General features: G+C 49.1%; 1 pseudogene; it reads right to left on the bottom strand.

Moving 5' to 3' along the window:
• Positions 1-4,162: 4,162 nt before the first annotated feature.
• Positions 4,163-5,907, bottom strand: LOC146786179 (18S ribosomal RNA; annotated as a pseudogene).
• Between the last annotated feature and the right edge of the window lie 337 nt (positions 5,908-6,244).

Raw genomic sequence — 6,244 nt, 5'->3', positions numbered from 1 at the left:
CAGGCTGTGGCCTTTCATGATGTAACGCCAAAGAGGATTCCTTCAGTTCAGTCAATGCACCTCCCACCTTCGCAAGTCGAGCCAAATTAGGTTCCATTGCGCATGTTAAAGAGGACACAACTTTCCTGCACAATACCAGGTGTGGCCCGTGCAGGGGGTGGGTTGGGAGGGAGTCGACAGTCAACGATGAGGGAAACTTAAATTAAAGAAAAGAAAACCACCTTCCTTGCGCTCACCGCATCGCCACGTCAGCGAATCAGCAAGCGCAAGGTAAGTGTTTTTCTTTTTTTAATTTAAGTTTCCCTCGTCGTCGACTGACGACTCCCCCTGCACCCCCCTAACACACCGCTCTTACCTGCACCGGCCGCACCAGCACAATACCTCAGCCAAATCAGGAGTGCTATGTCCTTCATTACTGGGTGGCTGATGGCAGGTGGCAGAGGTTGAAGCCCTAGCTGGACTAGGCGAGGCGACTGAGGGACCAGGGCAAGGACATTTTGGATTTTGCCTCACTTTCCTCTCTTTTCCTCTTCCTCCTTAGACTTTCAATCTTCCCTGTACTGACTGGACTACTAAGAGATTGAAGCCTCGCAGGCTGGTAGTCAGGCACAGTAGCCATGGCAAGATCAAATTATCAGCATTAGTGGAAATATCAGGAACAGCATAAGACTCAGGCGGGTCAACGAGAAGGGTAGGTGTTTCAGGCACAGGTGGGGTGCAAGATGGCTCAGGGTCAAAATCCGACGAGGACGACAAAGACAGACGCCGCTCGGCAAGTTCAATTTCCTCATTGCCTTGAGACCCTCACGGGTGAGTGGTGCGCTCTACAAAAAACCCTGATTGAATTTCCCTGTTGGTGACCACCAGAGTGGTACCCAGCATGGGCTTCGGGTGGGGGACCCTCCATATCCCATGATTACAAGTTGTGAAGGACCAACAGATTATCATTCGCGCAAGTGCTGGGCACAGTTGATCAAGGCAATTAAGGGAGAATTGTATAGAAAATGTTGCACACGGTACCTTGCGTGTCAGGTGAAAAAGGGGTGACCCAGCCCAGCCTCCTCCAAGTGAAGACGGCCCCAGTCTGCGCCCCTGGCACACACCCGCGGGGATAAAGGCGCAGGTTTTGGCTCTAATTGCCTAATTAAAGTTAATTTTCTCATTTTTGCCTTAACACAGCTTACATTCAAAGCTTAATGCATCAGTATTTTGCATATAAAAATGCAAAGACGAATCGCCCTAAAGTGCCCTGCATCCACTTTACTCTGCACAAGTTTACATTATGCATCCTAAACAGCTGGCTTCTTACAGCAATACACCATCATCTGGAGCTTTAATCCCATGTCTGTCTACTCGCAGCCAAGACTCCTGCAGAGTTTACAATACAGGCCAAGTCACTTCATTACATTCAGCTTCCTGTAATTCATTTAATGCTTGAAATTGATTTTTGATATCAGTTTTTCTCTGCGGTGGAAAGAAGTCTAGGTTCTGTGTGGATTCCACACAGGAACAACACTCTATGTACTTCCTGCCTCCGATTACAGCAAGGGGTGGCTCTCCCAAACTTCACAACATCTACTCTTCTTCTAGATAAACTGTTACATGAGGAGTGTCCCTTCTACCACCATCCCCTCCACTTCCACTCTTGCCACACTTACACTATTACAGCAGGGGATGTCCCTTCCAACTAGGCCTGGACTTGATTCAAATTAGGCCACATTGGTGACGTAGTTCACTGAGTTGCAAAACCCATACTTGTCCATTGGTTGGATCGGCCTTGGGAATGAAACTTCACAAGTGACGTTATTGCCAACATGAAGTTGACAAGCTACCTAGTGAGATCTTAAAATCTTGAAAACCCCTGGGAGTGGGCTCCACAGGGGTAAGCAGGCAGGGTAGGAGGCTCTGCATGCTGCTTGTCACCATCGGCCTGCGGTCACCGGGTCTCATACGGGGGGATTTACAGGAGCTGTTCAGGCAGCAGGACCCCCATACTCCTCCCTGGTTCGCCACCACCATGGCCAGGGTAGGGAAGGTGGCCCTGTCCAGTGAAGGAGTGTGGACCCATGACTTTGCCCACCTCACATAGGGGAATTAAGGTTGGTTGTTCAACCCTCAGGAGCCCCAGGTTCTTCCCATTCCTACGCCACCCTGCCACGGGCTTTCATGTTGGGTTCAGTCTCTACACCACTCCCCAGAGGGGCACGAAAGTCCTTGCCAGCCTGCAGCCATCTTGCATTGGGTTGGGACTGTCACTACAGTCCATTGGCTAAGTGTGCCCTGGGTCTGTGCCTTCCACCTTCCTGGAACCCAAGCCTTGACAGCTAAGGAGGGTTAAGCCCCCAGACAACCCACCTCGCCTCTTGCGCCTACCTGGAAAGCCTTTTTTCCTATACTATTAGTCCCCCACAAACAGGGGCTTCCAGAACCTGGGGGGAGGCACAAGTCTGAGTCAGCTGTGGCGGCCAGCATGCTGGTCTTCTGGTCAGCCAACACCCAACTGTTTTTCTGGTTGGCTAGCCACTGGCTGGTCATCTGGTATACCAGCCCGGCGACCAGATGGCTCCAGCCGACTTGATGACCAGAGTGCCCAGGCAATGGCCGACAATGAGGTCAGCACTCAGGAGGCTTCTTGCTTGAGCAACCGACCAGCTTCTAGCTGACTCCAGGTGACTCCACAAAGGCCTGCTCTGTCCATCTGGTCATCCTGCTGACATGTGAGGGATTGTTCCCCCCTCCCTGCACTCATTGATGCAGTATGGGAGGAGAAGGCCCCCGTGCCTCACTGCACATGATGGAGGAACCCTTCCATGGGCTTGCACCTCATTCTTCCCACTGGCTTGGCAGCAGAGGGCCCCCCATGGGCGCAGACACCCAAAGGGGGAGACAAAAGCTTGTCTCAGAGGATGACTTTCAATAGATCGCAGCGAGTTAGCAGCTCTGCTACTCACAAAATCCTGAACCAGAATCATGTTGTCAGCTAATGATTTAGCACCACGTGTTCCACGAATATGCTGTGCACTAACGACAAGTGGCTCTATGCACCAGCCCAGAAGCCAGCTGTCCTAGGTCAACCGAGACTCCACTGCAGTATTGTTAGAGTTTTGGCGGGAGTCTGACTTAAATACATTCAGTCATAATCCCACAGATGGTAGCCTCGCCCCATTGGCTTCTCAGCCAAGCACGTACACCAATTGTCTAGACCTGCGGTTCCTCTCATACTGAGCAGGATTAGTATTGCAACAACACATCATTAATAAGGAAAACAAATCTGTCTCACGATGGTCTAAACCCAGCAGACGTGCCCTATTAGAAGGCGAACAATCCAACGCTTGGTGAATTGTGCTTGACAATGATCGGAAGAGCCAATATCAAAGGATCAAAAAGAGATATTGCTATGAATGCCTGGCCACCACAAGCCAATATCCAAGTGGTAACTTTTCTGTCACTTCTTGATTGAAACTCAAAAAGTCAAAAAGACTTGAGGCCCCTCTTTCATGGTCTGTATTTACACTAAAAATCGAGATCTAGCAAGGTCTTGCCCTTCTGCTCCATGGGCGGTTTGTATTCTCTCTGTGCTCACCTTAGGGAAATTCCGTTACAGTTTGACAGGTGGACCGCTTCAGCCAAAGGCCTAATGTGCCACTGTCACTGGAGCGGGTCGCAATCGGCAGGCCCCTGGTAGTTGAAGCGAGAAGCAAGAGCCCCACGGATGAGATGAGAGCGAGGAATAAGAGTAGTGGTATTTCAACGGCGGAGCAAGTGCCTCCCACTTATCCTGCACATCTCATGTCTCTTTACATTGACAGAGTGGACTCGAGCTCGACAAAAACTTAATTCCCCAATGATTCTGCTACGGCCATTTCATGGTCTGTGGTTTTACTAGATAGATGCTAGGGACATTGGGACTCTCATTCATCCATCCATGCTCATCAATAACTAGATGACGAGGCATTTTGGTTATTCTTGTGCCATCTTCCTGTGGCTCACGTAGGTCAATATTTCTGCCCATCAGCGTCAAACGGTCTCGTGTTCAACAAAACATAGATTGTCCCAGAGTGCAACTACACTACAAGTTGCCCTTCCAGAAACATGAATCACAGATTAGATAGAGAGAGAACACCCTCCCGTACTTCTCTAGCAATTAGTATTGCCTATTTCTTACTGCACTTCTGACATATCTGATTATGAAAGACTTTTACTTCCTCTAGATAGTTAAGTTTGATCATGTTCTCAGTGGTCCAACAGACCCATTGCCCATCCCAGTCAGGCCGATCCAAGGACTTCACTCAGCCATCCAATTGGTAGTAGTGATGGGCAATGTTTACAAAGGACAGGGACTTAATCAACATGAATTTATGACCCGCATTTACTTGGAATCCTCGGTCATGGGAAATAATTGCAATCGCCAATCCCTAACAGAAACAGGGTTCAACATGTTACCCGCACGTGTCGGCAAAGGGTACATACATGCAGATCGTTCAATGTAGCACGCATGTAACACCAGACATCTAAGGGCATCACAGACCTGTTATTGCTTGATCTTGTGTTGCTGAACCCCACTTGTCCTTCTACGACATACAACGCCAACCACCGGGGGTCATGTAACTAATTAGCATGGTGGAATATTGTTTGTTATCGGAATTACCCAGACAAATGACTCCACCAGCTAAGAACTGCCATGCACCACCACCTATCGAATCGAGAAAGAGCTATCAATCCTTCCTGTGTTCCGGCAGGGTGAGGTTTTTCGTGTGGAGCCACAGGCCCCACTTCTGGTGGCATACTTTAAGTTTCAGCTTTTCAAACACACTCCCCCCAAAACCCAAAGAGTTTGATTTACCGGAAGCTGCCAGCTGGTCATTGGAATAACAATGCTGGATCACTAGTCAGCATCGTTTATAGTCATATTTAGATTGGCATCTAATCAATTTCTAAACCTCAGACTTTAGATCTTGATTCATGGACACATTCTTGGTAAATGCTTTCAGTTTGGTTTGTCTTGCATCGGTCCAATAGTTCCACCTCTGGCGGCACAATACGAATGCCTCTCTTAATCATGGCCCCTGTTCTGAATGCCAAAAAATAGAACTGGACTCCTATTCCATTATTCCTAGCTGAAGTATTCAGGTGACCGACCTGCTTTAACACTCTAATTTGGACCCCCAGGACACTCAGTAAAGACCATCAAGTGAGCACCGAGAGGCAGGGGCTGTGAGTGGCGGTAGTTTGTCTCACGGTGGACCGCCAGCTCTATCCCAAGATCCAACTTCAAGCTTTTTAACTGCACCAACTTTAATATGCGCTATTGGAGCTGGAATTACAGCGGCTGCTGGCACCAGACTGCCCTCCAATGGATCCTCGCTAAAGAATTTAAAGTGGACCTATTGCAATAACAGAGCCTAAAAAGAGTCCTGCATTGTTAGTTTTCATCACTACCTTTCAGGGTCAGAAGTGGGTAATTTGCATGTCTGCTGCCTTCCTTGGATGTGGTAGCTGTTTCTCTGCCTCCCTCTCCGGAATCGAATCCTTATTCCCCGTCAACTGTGTTCACTATGGTTGGCACCAAAAGTACCATTGAAAGATGATAGGTCAGATAACTGTATGTATAGTCTCTGTCAAGGAGACGTGCGATCATCCCAAGGTTATCGAGAGTCACCAAGGTGACCAGGTAAGCCTGGATTGGTTTTAGTCTGATAAATGCACCCATCACTGGAGGTCTGCTCTGGTTGGCATGGATGAGCTCTAGAATTATCACATTTATCTAAGTAACAGATGGAGCACTACAAGGAACTGTAACCAATTTAATGAGCTATTCCAGTTTCACTGAACCTGCCATGCGCACTGACACATGCATGGTTTATTCTTTGAGACAAATGTTACGCCACTGGTAGGATCCACCAGATGGCTGTGCCTGCTGGACGGGTAGAGGTGCTGCTTCCTGTCCTGGACCCACCTTCACACCCCTCTGGGGCCTGCTTTGAGAGCCCGTACTTGCCTGCAAGGGGGGTGGGAGAGCAGGGCAGTCACACAGGCACCGTCAGACCCAGTCTGTTCTGCAACAACAGAAGTGAGGGGCGAGCCAAGGTGCAGCCTGTAAGGACATAGGGGTACTCTGTCCTGGCCAGGGTATGATGGGCCCTGGAACGATCATTCAGAGATGCTACATAAATACACTGGGTGAAGGGCAACAAATAGGTGCGCAGGGCCCAGATCATCGTGCAGCATCCAGGACTAGTGCCAC

The sequence above is a fragment of the Triturus cristatus genome, chromosome 11 (assembly GCF_964204655.1).
Source record: "Triturus cristatus chromosome 11, aTriCri1.1, whole genome shotgun sequence".
Taxonomy (NCBI): Eukaryota; Metazoa; Chordata; class Amphibia; order Caudata; family Salamandridae; genus Triturus; species Triturus cristatus.
The sequence above is the reverse complement of the archived record's forward strand: the minus strand, read 5'-3'. Positions and strand labels throughout refer to the sequence as shown.